Genomic DNA, 12502 nt, shown 5'->3' with positions numbered 1-12502 from the left:
GCAGTGTCGTTTGTTCTGACAATGTGTTCAACTACCACTTTTTGCACGCTGGGTGGATCAATTATGTCCATTATAAGTACTGAATGGGGTAACACCGTAGCTGCCGGATGGCTAGTTCTATTGCTGGGTCTTTCCTTGGACAGGTTTTGTGATGTCTCAGATTCATTTGAAGGAGGGGCTACTTGTTCTGGTGTCACTTTCTGTAATTTGGCTGGGGACGACTGTCCATCCCGTGAGCTGGTAGTGCTGCTATCACGAGTTTGAGAATCTGCAGCATGTGGATACTCAACTCTTTCACCTGAAGCAGATATGGGCTCAGACACAGAACAGCCAGCTTTCATCCTCTTTTAACTCCTCCTGGAGCACTTCTTCAATTGACTTTCCACTAGCACTAGCAATAGTTTGTAGTTCTTCCAAATACAGCTTAGTGGCACTGTCACTAGCTACCTTAGGGTAGACACAGCTTAAGGCACGCACTATTAAAGTGGTATCTGGGTTTGACGTACTGACCATTGTTACGGGCAGCAGGGGCATTAGTGTTTGCATAGCAGAGCTATAAGTAAACTCTATAATGGCATGTTGATGGAATTCAGTGTTTGGGTCATCAATGAGAAGATTGCGACTAATGCTGCCATATCTCAACAACCAGGCTTCTAAGTCCTGATCTGTTTCAGTCAATGTTAAAGGCCATCTTTCAATTTAATTGTATAACTTAATTTATACAGAATCTTGTATGAAAATGTCAATTTAAAAAGACATACATAAGAATACATATGTTTTACAACACCCACAGGCAGAAATTAAGAAAAAAGTGTACCTATTCTAAGCTAGGCTCAAAAAAACCGCCCTTTTCCAGAGAACGCGTCATATGACGTAACGACAGGCAAACAAGTAGGCGTTGCTACCCTGGTTCTCAGTGTGGGTTTACGTAGTCTGAGAGGTGGTAACAGAACATAGAGCTTGTAGTTATCGTTATAGTTGAGTTGGTTTGAATTGTCACATTGGTGAATTCTTGTGTTTGTTTTGGATGCAACCACTCCAACTTGTCTGGTCATCGGGTCCACTGATTTCCAAACAAGAAACACAAAGATTTCCGTGCTGGGATACGTTTCGTCCAGGCAAAGAGAAGTAATTTCGCTGCCTCCTCGGTGACAAGACACACGGTGGTATGTGAAAAACACTTCACACCGGACAGCTACAACCAAGGAGATCTTATGGAATTTCGCATGGGATTTCGACGAAGAGGGTGGGTTAGGCTGGCAAATGGAGCTGTGCCATCGGTGCATGCAAGTCCACCAGCAAAATCTGGCGGGAGTGAAGAGTCTAACGTTAACGTTAGCAGAGAATCTGCGAGTCGAAAACGGGAGCTTTGCACAGTAAGTCTTATAATACATTACATGTTGCATCGAAATGTAGCTCTGCATGTAATTTCTGCAAATATATTTTTCTTGACGTTATAATGGATTAGTCTTGGCATGACTTTTGCTGACTGTAGCTGTTCGGACTTGAGAAGTTGGCACCATGAAGTCACGCCGTCAGCTTACTCTTGTTACGTTAACCCCATGAATCTCTTTAATAATAGCAATACAAATACGTGTTTTTTTCCTGCGGGACGGGATAAGACACAAAATCAAAGCAACTCTATTATTGTGCGGGAATAAATTTGCGGGCGGGAGTGTAAGTTAACACATACGTTGCGGGAACAGGTGGTAATGGTCAGAAATTCTGCGGGCGGGACCGGGTGGTACTGGTCAGAAATTCGGCGAGCGGGAACGGGTGGTAATGGTCAGAAATTTCGGCGGGCGCGGGCGGGAACGGGTGGTAATGGTCAGAAATTCGGTGGGCGCGGGCGGGAACGGGTGGTAATGGTCAGAAATTCGGCGGGCGGGAATGGGTGGTAATGGTCAGAAATTCGGCGGGCGCGGGCGGGAACGGGTGGTAATGGTCAGAAATTCGGCGGGCGGGAGCGCAGGACTCTAAGTTACCTCCTGACACTTATTTTATTGAGTTAATAAGATAATCTTTTTGGAAACGCATCCAAGTAATGCTTTATAATATTAGTTTTCTGGTTTTCTTAGTTACAAAGAAGTTGCCTTGGTTTTCTTTGACTAATCAAAGCTGGTATCAACAGGGCATATGCGAGGGGATGCAGCTCGGGACTATTTTGAAAAGATTAGCAGTCTTTTAAATAATACACGAATGGGGGATTTTCATGAAATGACTACATTTTTAAAGTTCAAAGTTGTAATTTTGGTCTGTTTTCAGATTTTGGGAGAGAGTGTTGCCACAATGTGTTCTACAATGGACCCTGAGCCAGTAGTGGTCCATCGTGGATCACAGTGCAACATAAGATGTTTACATCGTTCATTAGGTAGTTAGCTTATATCTAGCATTCACCATACATGCCATATACAATCACAAATAAGGATTACATGTCAACATTTTTCATGATCTCCATGGTTACTATTTTGTAGTTTACACTTTTCAGACAGTAAACATTAAAAATTATGAACTTCATAATGTTAGAAAAAGATATTTTGTACTGGGTTGCATTAGATAGTGCATGTGTTGTTACCAATGAATGTACAATGGTGAACAATTATTAAGATTAATCTCTTTCATCTAAGCTGTTCAGGTAAAGCCTCAGATGGTGGCTGTGGGGACTCTAACTGAAAGGTTTGAGCATCGCAGATCTACTCCACTGGCCAGTCCTGAACAAAGTAATGATGAATGGTCATTTTCTGATATCATCAACCATTCTGGTGATACGTCATGGAGTCCAGGGGAGGAGATGTTGAGTGAGTCCTCTGAGGAGGAACCAGAAGAGCTGGAATCTCTCAGTGACCCAAAGTAAAAACCTTTTTATTAATGGAAACTGTTTCTGATTGTGTATCAAAAATGTCATTGTCAGAATTAATGTGTTTTTTTCCTTTTCTTGTTTTCAGTGCTGTTGACAAGTTCATTGTTTGCCAGAGGCAGTTGCTGTCCTTGTTCACGGTTTGCCCTGCATGCTGTGGGGAAACCCAGGGACACATAATGCACCCGGAAGGAACCTTCATAAAAGTTAAGCAGGTAATGTCTTAATTGTCAACTGTCTGTGAGGAGCTGAATTATAGATTGTGAATGTACAGTATGTATATTAATTATTTGTGTCTTAACTATACAGGCATTTCACTGCCTCATCTTAAAGCTGCTTGAGTCTTGAATCTTCTCTCATCTTTCAGGCCTGCGGAACTTGTGGTTATGAGCGTTACTGGCAAAACCAAGAAAAGGTGCATCGAAACATGCCTGCCTGCAACCTTTTACTCAGCGGTGCCATCCACTTCTCAGGTTGCATGGCTACTCAGACCATCAGGATGCTGAAGCTGTTTGGACTGCAGTGCATAAGTCCCGGCACTTTTTTCCGCCATCAGCGCTATTACACTATCCCTACTGTCATGCAGGCCTGTAGGAATGAGCAGAGGGGGATCATCAGGGAGTTGAAGGAGACTGGAGGTGGATTGATCCTGTCTGGTGACTGCAGGTAGAATGATCCAGCTCACGTCACTGATGTAGAACAGGTCAGTGTGTTTTTGCATTAACCTCTAAATGTAACTGTTTTTGACGTTCTTAGATCAGATTCTCCTGGACACTGTGCCAAATATGGTAGCTACTCCTTGATTGAGGATCGGATTAACAAAGTTTTGGATATTCAACTTGTCCAAGTAAGTTGATGTCACACAGAAATCTTGTGTCTGATTTAGTTACTGATATTACTGATACTGTTCAGTAATAATCAATTGATTTTACAGAGCTCAGAAGTCCCAAGCAGCTCTTGGTGTGAGCTAGAGGGTCTAAAGCGGAGTATGCAGTTCCTGATGGACCAAGACATGCAAGTGTCTGCTCTGATAACAGACAGAAATCGGCAGGTAATGATGCTAGGAGAGATCTAAAGCTGGACAGTATTGCCATGCACAGAATCACTCAAAATAAATTCTAAATTCTATAAAATCAATTTGTGTGTTCTTTGTTTTAGGTGGCCAAGTGGGTACGTGAGAAAATGTGTTCAGAAGGAACAAGGCATTTCTTTGACATCTGGCATATTGGGAAAAGTATGTATTGTGATGTTGGTAGTTCTATATAACAGACTTGTTTTTTGTAGTTGTTCACTTTCCTAATAATTAGTTTGTTCTGCTCTGTTTGTCTGCTCTAGAACAGGTGTACAGAAAGCACTGGATGCTGCTGCAAAAGAGAGGGACTGTGAGGATCTGAAGCTGTGGAGGCCAGACATTATCAACCATCTCTACTGGACCGCAGCTTCCACCCCTACAGGAGATCCAGATGAGATGCAGGCAAAATGGCAGAGTATGATAAATCATGTACAGGACATACATGAACACAGCACTCCTGCATTTACCAGCTGCGCACATCCACCGTTGGAAGGAGAGGCAAGAAACAAGGAGTGGCTTTAACCAGGTACAACATAGTAGCCTATGTTAAAAGATGTCAAATGTTTTGAGGCGAAACTTTTTTTCAGTGCTTGTTAAGTTTAGTTTGGTTTTATCAATACGTAACCCCATGTGTACTAATAATTACTTGTGTTATGAAATGCAACAGACTATATGACAGAACATGTTTTATTCAGGATCACCAGCAGCCACTACACTGGAGAGTGTAGCTGCCAGGAAAGCACTGGTAAAGGATATTCGACAATTGTCGCCTCAGCATCAGACATTCTCCCTGGAGGCCTACCATTCCCTCATTCTGCACTTTGCTCCCAAACACACTGGCTTTTCTTTTCTTGGGATGTACAGCAGGTACTGTTATCACTTAACCCGTTTAATCCCAAATTTTTTCTTGCAACTTGAGTACTTGCATTTTACTCCTTAGACCTCCCTAACACTCAAACATTATGCCTTTTTTGATTTTATGTTGGTTAAGTTAGTGAAATATTAGGTTTTATACTCGGTCACAATAGTGACCGGTGGGAAACACCATAGTCAGAATTCATACAAATTCTTCAATTAGACCTATTGACACAATTCATTCTAAGACATCCAATACCTCGTTTTGTCATTTCGTGAAGGAGGCTTAGTGAGGTGAAAAGGTTGTCATGTACAAAGTTACACCCTGGAGGGTGGAAATGGGCCATTTCACCAATGGTACTCCCTATCTGAGCCATCACTATCTCAGTCACTTTCAATTTGGGGGGTGGGGGGAGGGGGTCACGTACGTCTAGAAGGTCCAACACATTGAAAGTTTCTGGGATACTGATAACTACATTGAACAAAATTATAAACGCAACACTTTTGTTTTTGCCCCCATTTTTCATAAGCTGAACTCAAAGATCTAAGACCTTTTCTATGTACACAAAAGGCCTATTTCTCTCAAATATTGTTCACAAATCTGTCTAAATCTGTGTTAGTGAGCACTTCTCCTTTGCCAAGATCATCCATCCCCCTCACAGGTGTGGCATATGTTCAGTGTAGGATTGCCAATACCTGCCAATACCAGCCAATACCTGTGTTTTCAATTGAAGCACTGTGTTATACTACCGGTCACAATTGTGACCGTAAACAAATTTACAAGTCTTACGATCAAAATATATATGCAGGAGTATAAAAATATATCAGTAGTAGACCCTTTAAAGGATATATGTACAAAATATGATAGTTCTATCTGTTAATTAAGATGTTTTACATACTACTTTTTGTAGTAGTCTGAGGAAGACATCTTCTTCTAGATGTGCAAGCAGGAAGTAAACTGATCTGGTCATGTGACCTTTCACACTAGTCACATGACATTGATAGATTTTAATCAAGACAATCTATTTTGTCATTTAAAAGTTGAATTTCTTGCCCAAAGTCAATGACAACATTTTTAGAGCATCCAGAAATAAGAAAAAAGATGCGGTCACAATTGTGACCGGTGGGATTAAACGGGTTAAGTATCTATACTAATAAAATTAGGTATTTTTTTTAGTGCTGGGCAACGATTAATCGCATCCAAAATAAAAGTTTGTTCACATAATATATGTGTGTGTACTGTGCATAAATATTTTTTATATATATAAATACACACATATGCATGTATATATTTAAGAAAATATGTTATTAATATATAAAATATTATATTTATATATAATATTAATTATGTATAAATATATGTACAGTATATAAATGCAAATGTTTCTTAAATATATACATGCATATGTGTAATATATTTATATATAAAAAAGTATTATACACAGTACACACACATATATTATGTAAACACAAACTTTTATTTTGGATGCGATTAATCGTTGCCCAGTAAAAAAAAAAATTCAGGATATTGCAATTAGTGGTGGGGGAAAAAATCGATTCTGTTCAGTATCGCGATATTTTGCGCACGCAATTATATCGATACAGTAGCGCAAAGTATTGCGATATTTAATTATAAAATTATCTGTTTTACTTTCCGGTTTTCTCAGAGTTTACTCGATCATTTACATTTGCGTATTACATCCACAAGGTGGCGCTTGTTGCGGTGCTTTGTTGTCGTACATTCGACAGCAAATTCAAATGAAAATGGCTTCAGTATTACAGTTGTACACGACGCTCCGCATCTTTCAAATCGAAAGTGTGGGTAAATTTCGGTTTTATGATTATTCTCAGGTTTATGTTACTCTATTATGTCTGCTTTATGTTACTCTATTGTATTTAAATAATTTTAAGTTATCTGCTGGGAGCTCAGTGAGTTTTGTTTGTTTCATATTAAATATTACCTGCTAGGTCTTGTCTGTCAGCGCGTTGTCATTGTCCTCTATTTTTCACTGCTTGAGAACATGGGTTGAAATCGCCCTCTAAACCCTCATTCACTAAGTTAGGCCTATTCCCTAAGTTAACGTTAGTCCACTAATACTGTTCACTTGAAGGAGTGAATGAAAACGAGTGAGTGACAGGCGTTGAGCGTACATAAGCTGTACATTCGTTAATGCAGTGCAATGTGGGACAGAGACGCGATCTGACACGCGTCCCATTTTCTCACAAATCTCTACGTTTATTTAAATAATTCAAGATTGCTCTTATGAGAACACTCGACAAAACTGACATTTTGGCATAATTTGTGTGTGTTATGGTTTGTTCAAGCCCGAAAGAGAACTTGATACTGACGCGCGTCTTTTCTGTGGGTCGTGTGTGTGTGTGTGTGTGTGTGTGTGTAATACAGGCAGGATTTAAGGGATACTGCGTAATTGCGTTACACATTTTTAACGCTTTAAACTTTTTTTTTTGTTTTTGTTGCGGTGCCGCGGTGGGCAAGTGATGAAACCAGTGTTGCAATGTGTCCCGAATGTTCAAGAACAAGTTTTTCAGTTTTTGCACTTCAGTTAATGTGTAGAAGATAATGTTTACAGAATTAAAGCTGCAGTAGGGAGTTTTGAGAAAATGTTGACTTAGCCTGAAAATTTGAACAAGCACAAATTAGGGTCCAACCCCCTTACTCTCTGCTGCGCTACAGCCCTCCCTCCACAGCTCATCCCCCACAGCTCCTCCCCCACAGCTCCTCCCTCCACAGCTCCTCCCCCACAGCGGAGCCTGCCGTGAACGCGCAGGCTAGTAAGCAGGACCATCGATGACGGCGGATTATAAACAGTTATGGAACATTCACTAATAGGGACGAAACATCAACAATATGCTTTACATTGACTATGGCCTGCCCATACTTTGACTACAAACTTGGTCCTCAAATCATTATGTATTTTGCAATACATGTAGCAGCTAAATTTCTAACATTGCACTCTTTCTATAAGTTATAAATAGCTAGTAAGATTAAAGATTAACGTTAAAGGATTAGTTCACTTTTAAAAAAACTTTTGCTGATAATTTACTCACCCCCATGTCACCCAAGATGTCCATGTCTTTCTTCAGTCGAAAAGAAATTAAGGTTTTTGATAAAAACATTCCTGGCTTTTTCTCCATATAATGGACTTCAATAGGACACAAACGTTTCAAGGACCAAATGACAGTTTCAGTGCAGCTACAAAGGGCTTTAAACGATACCAGACGATGAATAATGGTCTTATCTAGCGAAACGATCGGTCATTTCAAAAATAAATAAAAAACTTTAAGTTTTATAAGCACAAATGCTCGCCTTGCTCTGTTCTGTGATGCACGTTCGTGATCCTGTTCGAACTCGTTCATCAAAATGAACAAATCTTTTTTCGAGTCATTTCGTTCATTCAACGAACGAAATGACTCGAAAAAAGATTTGTTCATTTGGATGAACGAGTTCGAACAGGTACGCGCTCGCGCTGTGCAAGAGAGGGGTGGATCAGCGCGTACACGAGCGTGATTGACACTGTTAAGACATTCCTCCTGGCTCTGATTGGTTGTTTCTGACCGGGAGCGGTGTATTTCTGCAAATGGCAATAGGACCACAGGGAGGAGCCAGAGGAGCTTGATTTTTTCACAGATTATCTGTCTGATATACTACTGTCAGGACATAGTGACAGTTTTAACAAATATTTGTTTACAAAAGCTACCTACTGGAGCTTTAAATGTGACATTTAAAGTGAGGTTAACGGTCTTATTTTCCTAATTTTTTGTAATGCCTTTGAATAATATGGGGGACGTGAATCGCAATATCGCAGAATCGAATCGCAATACTTGCTGTATCGCAATATATTGAGAATCGCAATAATATTGAATCGTGGCCCAAATATCGCAATACTATCGAATCGTCACATTTTTGCCAATTCCCACCCCTAATTGCAATACGTTGGTAGCAGGTAAATGATGACAGAATGATTATGGCTAAAAACTAATGCAGTCTTGTATAGCGGACCAAAATGTTATTGATTGATAACAGCATTACATTTTGTTTGCAAAAAAATAATTGCAAAGTTGAGTCATTGTCTTAGACCCATTTGAACTGAAAACATTAATGTCATGTATTTCTGTTGCTTTTCACTGCATTGGGTTAGCTTTGGAGACCTAATGTTCTATCTACTTATCTCCTATAGACTTCTCTTGGCAGCCCTACATTTCAATAGTAATGGCAACAGAGATGTAGCTCGAACCAGTGAGGGTGAGGCACGCTACGCCGTTCGCTACCCGCAGTTTCGGAAAGGTGGCTGTGTAGTCCACCCCATCAAGGAGAAACCATCTTATGGTTAGTAGTTTCACTTAGTTTCTCAATATCTTTTTTTTGTGAGTCAACCATGTTATTAAATGTGTTCTAAACATCTCTCTTCAAGGATACGCAACAAATCTGATGGTCTCTCTGGTAGAAGAATTCTCCAAGTCACCACAGGCCCTATAAGAAAGCAGTGCTGTCTTGTCCTCTGCAGCCCCGCCCCCCCCCCAATCCCCCCCCCCCCCCTCACCAATTCCCTCCAGATGGTTCCCAAGGATGAGGCAGTCAGCCTCCATCTCGCACGACACTCGCGTTTTAACACGTAATAAAAGATAACTTTGACCAATACAGTTTGTTTCACTATGAATTTATTAATCGTCTTTGTACGTGTGCCCCTCCTCTGCAAACTGTCTCCTTATTGCTGACAAAACACACGAAGGTATGGCTTTCCTAATGTCCCTGCCTAGTATTCCGTACGCCCAGCGGACAACCTGTCTGTATGCTATGTATCGGAACTGCCTGTGGTGGAGATTGGGACCTAATTCCATTTTGATCATACCATGTTTTCATAGTAAACAATTCCAATGGTAAATATTGAATGTCCTGTTGGCTGATATTCTACTGTACTACACAACACCAAAGTTGTTTTTATAGTGAGTATATGGAAACCACTGAGTTTAAAAACCTGCTTAACAGGATTTACTATTTTGGTGTAGAAAAGCTGGTTCTTTAAATTGCAGTGTGAAATTTTTTTTGCTCAAAACATACTCTGGCCTGCTGGCTTGGAGAGGGCCATGCTCCTGTCTGAAGTTCAAGTATGCTATCTGCAGCACAAAAGGATTCATACAGGATACTTCAAACCCTGGATGGAGTGTGAGGCAGGTAATGTCTTCTGGGGGATCTAGGTTTTGGACAAGGGACCAATAGGCGTCGACCTCCCTACAGCACACACTCTCCACTGCTGATGGCATAGCCTCACATCTACCACACAAGCACCTGTTAAACAAAATGTGCCAAGATAAACTCACGCATTTATCTGCATGCCTTACACTCAGTCCACGTGACAATAAAAGATCCTTGTGACAATGACTATATTTACATGAACAGCATATTCCCGTCCTAACCCGAACACTAACTGCTTTCATACACATACTCCGTAGTACATGCGAGCTCATTTACATAATAGCCGTCGGAAATACTAGGGGAGTAGAACAGCCGGCTAAGTTCGGAAAATCTGGGATCTAAATTAAGCATTTTAAGACGCATGTTGCTACTATAGGTGGTGACAATATACATGGATGCTTGAAAAACAACAATGTCGACAGCAATATTGCTAAATATGATTTATTAAAGATACTGCAATGTGATAAACATGGAGACAACGTTAGCCACAATTAGCTATAGCCTGTGGTCACTCACCAAGACACCTGACCAATCCTCCACCGATTCTCCTCACACCACAACTCTATCTCTCTCCTCTGTCCATTTACCCTTCCCCTTAACTCTGCCTGACCCCTCTCTCGCCTAGGTGGCTCATAATTATAAGGCAATCGCCCATCGGAAGTGTTGACATTAATCCCTACTGCAACCTCTTCAATGTCTGACTCCATTACGAAGAGATGAGATTTACCGGCCGTTGCGTCACGTCCGATCAGAGAGTTTTTGACAGCGGAAGTCATTTTACTCACAATTTCTTTAAAAAACTTTTTTAATGCACATTTATGATTAATTTCTTCACGAAAATCGAGTTCCTACAGTATTTATCTACATGTCTATTCACAGGGATCTTCAACTTGAAAGATGGGCTTTAAGCCGCTGACTATTACGGCATTTGAGACATCTACATTCTCTCTTTTTACAGTATCCATGTTATCAATATTCTGCTGAGTGAATAGATTATTAATGATATGTATATATATATATATATATATATATATATATATATTCTTTTTTTTCTTTTTTTTTAATATGACTCCAAACCAGTCACAATTGCTGCAGGCCAATCTCTCTCCTGGCTGGCTCGCCAATTTTACTTTTAACCCATGACACGTGATAACTACTTTGCGTCAAACATTACTAACCGACCAGTGGGCTCAAAAGATTTAGGTTTCGTCCGAGGAGAGAGATAGTGCAGCAGCAGTGAACACTCAGACAACAAGATAAGGTAAGAACAAGTTTGAATTTTATATTTTATATTGAAACAATATCAAATTTAAGAGATTAATACAGAAGTTTTTTTTCTCAAGGTTGTTGATTTTACCCCTCTCTTCCTTTCAAGGTTTTATGGCTGTTTCTCATTGTTAAGGTAAGTGGATATTTCTCTTTAGTTTTTAAACCATTTAATTTACTTATTTTCTTTATTTTGATACCTTGTTGTTAGATTGTAATGATAATTAATCACCTAGTTGAACATGGACTCATATAACCTCACACAAATGTAAATAAAAAATAGAAAAGTTAAACAAAAAAACAAAACAAAATAACGTTCACTCTGAACGTAAAAATCCCAAATGTCCAAAAGTCAGATGTTTCTCAATGAACAGATCAGTTCATTAACTCAGTCCCAAAAGTTCATGAGGTACTTAATTCAATCGTCCAATTCTGTCCTGGGTAGAACAGAATGAATTGATGTATGATTCTAATCCTACCGTTCGAAGATAAGCAAGTTCAATTTCAGTTTCTCTTTCAACAGGGAAATCAAAGGATTCGTTAAATGGGCGGCTCGCCAGTCCAACCCCACTGTTAAGCACACAGGAAGAGCTGAGACAGTCCACAATCCAGGAGTGATTCGCACTTCGTTCGATTCACAGGCAGAACGGATCACACTCATCAGCTGAACATCACAGCACTCACATGGAAACAAAATCAGAAAAACAAAAAGCTGGCCAAGGAACTCGTTTACATGTACAATGGAATAAACAGGGAAGTTCCAGATGGTACATGTTCTCAAAATGTCACTCAAGCATACACCTCCTCTCTCTGAATCGTCAGTTCTCAACTCAATTTTGAGCTTCAAATCTCCCGGAGCAGAACAAACATCCGCTCGCGTCAGAGGTTCACAGAGAAAAGAAAAGATCTAGAAAGCGCTGATCTCTAAAAGTGCCGCGATAGCGGACGTTTCAATGACGTCATTCAAAATGCGATCTCATTGGAGGCTTTGCATAGGGAGATAACGCTATTGGACATATTTATAACATTCGATATTTTATATTTTTCTATTTCTATATAATTAATTAATTTGTTTGCAGTCTTATATTTGTTCTGTCAGCCGCTTTCATACTTTAACTCCGTTGTTCAATTTGAAGTTTATTTTGTCTCTGTCTACTGGTAACCTGGGTTACATATTACTATCAAACTTTTCGTTTGCATCTCTTTTCATTCAGTTTAATACATTTGTCTATTATTT

General features: G+C 39.9%; 2 long non-coding RNA genes across 2 annotated transcripts; both read left to right on the top strand.

Annotated features, from left to right (window-relative positions):
- Positions 1–3792: 3792 nt before the first annotated feature.
- LOC143751455 (uncharacterized) lies at positions 3793–4262 on the top strand. Its single transcript, XR_013207226.1, has 3 exons — positions 3793–3908; positions 4016–4091; positions 4198–4262. It is a non-coding gene; the product is annotated as an uncharacterized LOC143751455 (long non-coding RNA).
- Positions 4263–11191: 6929 nt separating this feature from the next.
- LOC143751454 (uncharacterized) lies at positions 11192–11978 on the top strand. Its single transcript, XR_013207225.1, has 3 exons — positions 11192–11260; positions 11375–11401; positions 11789–11978. It is a non-coding gene; the product is annotated as an uncharacterized LOC143751454 (long non-coding RNA).
- The last annotated feature ends 524 nt before the right edge of the window (positions 11979–12502 follow it).

The sequence above is a fragment of the Siphateles boraxobius genome, unplaced genomic scaffold (assembly GCF_051911475.1).
Source record: "Siphateles boraxobius isolate OS27281-9 unplaced genomic scaffold, OSU_SipBor_1 26, whole genome shotgun sequence".
Lineage (NCBI taxonomy): Eukaryota > Metazoa > Chordata > Actinopteri > Cypriniformes > Leuciscidae > Siphateles > Siphateles boraxobius.
The sequence above is the reverse complement of the archived record's forward strand: the minus strand, read 5'-3'. Positions and strand labels throughout refer to the sequence as shown.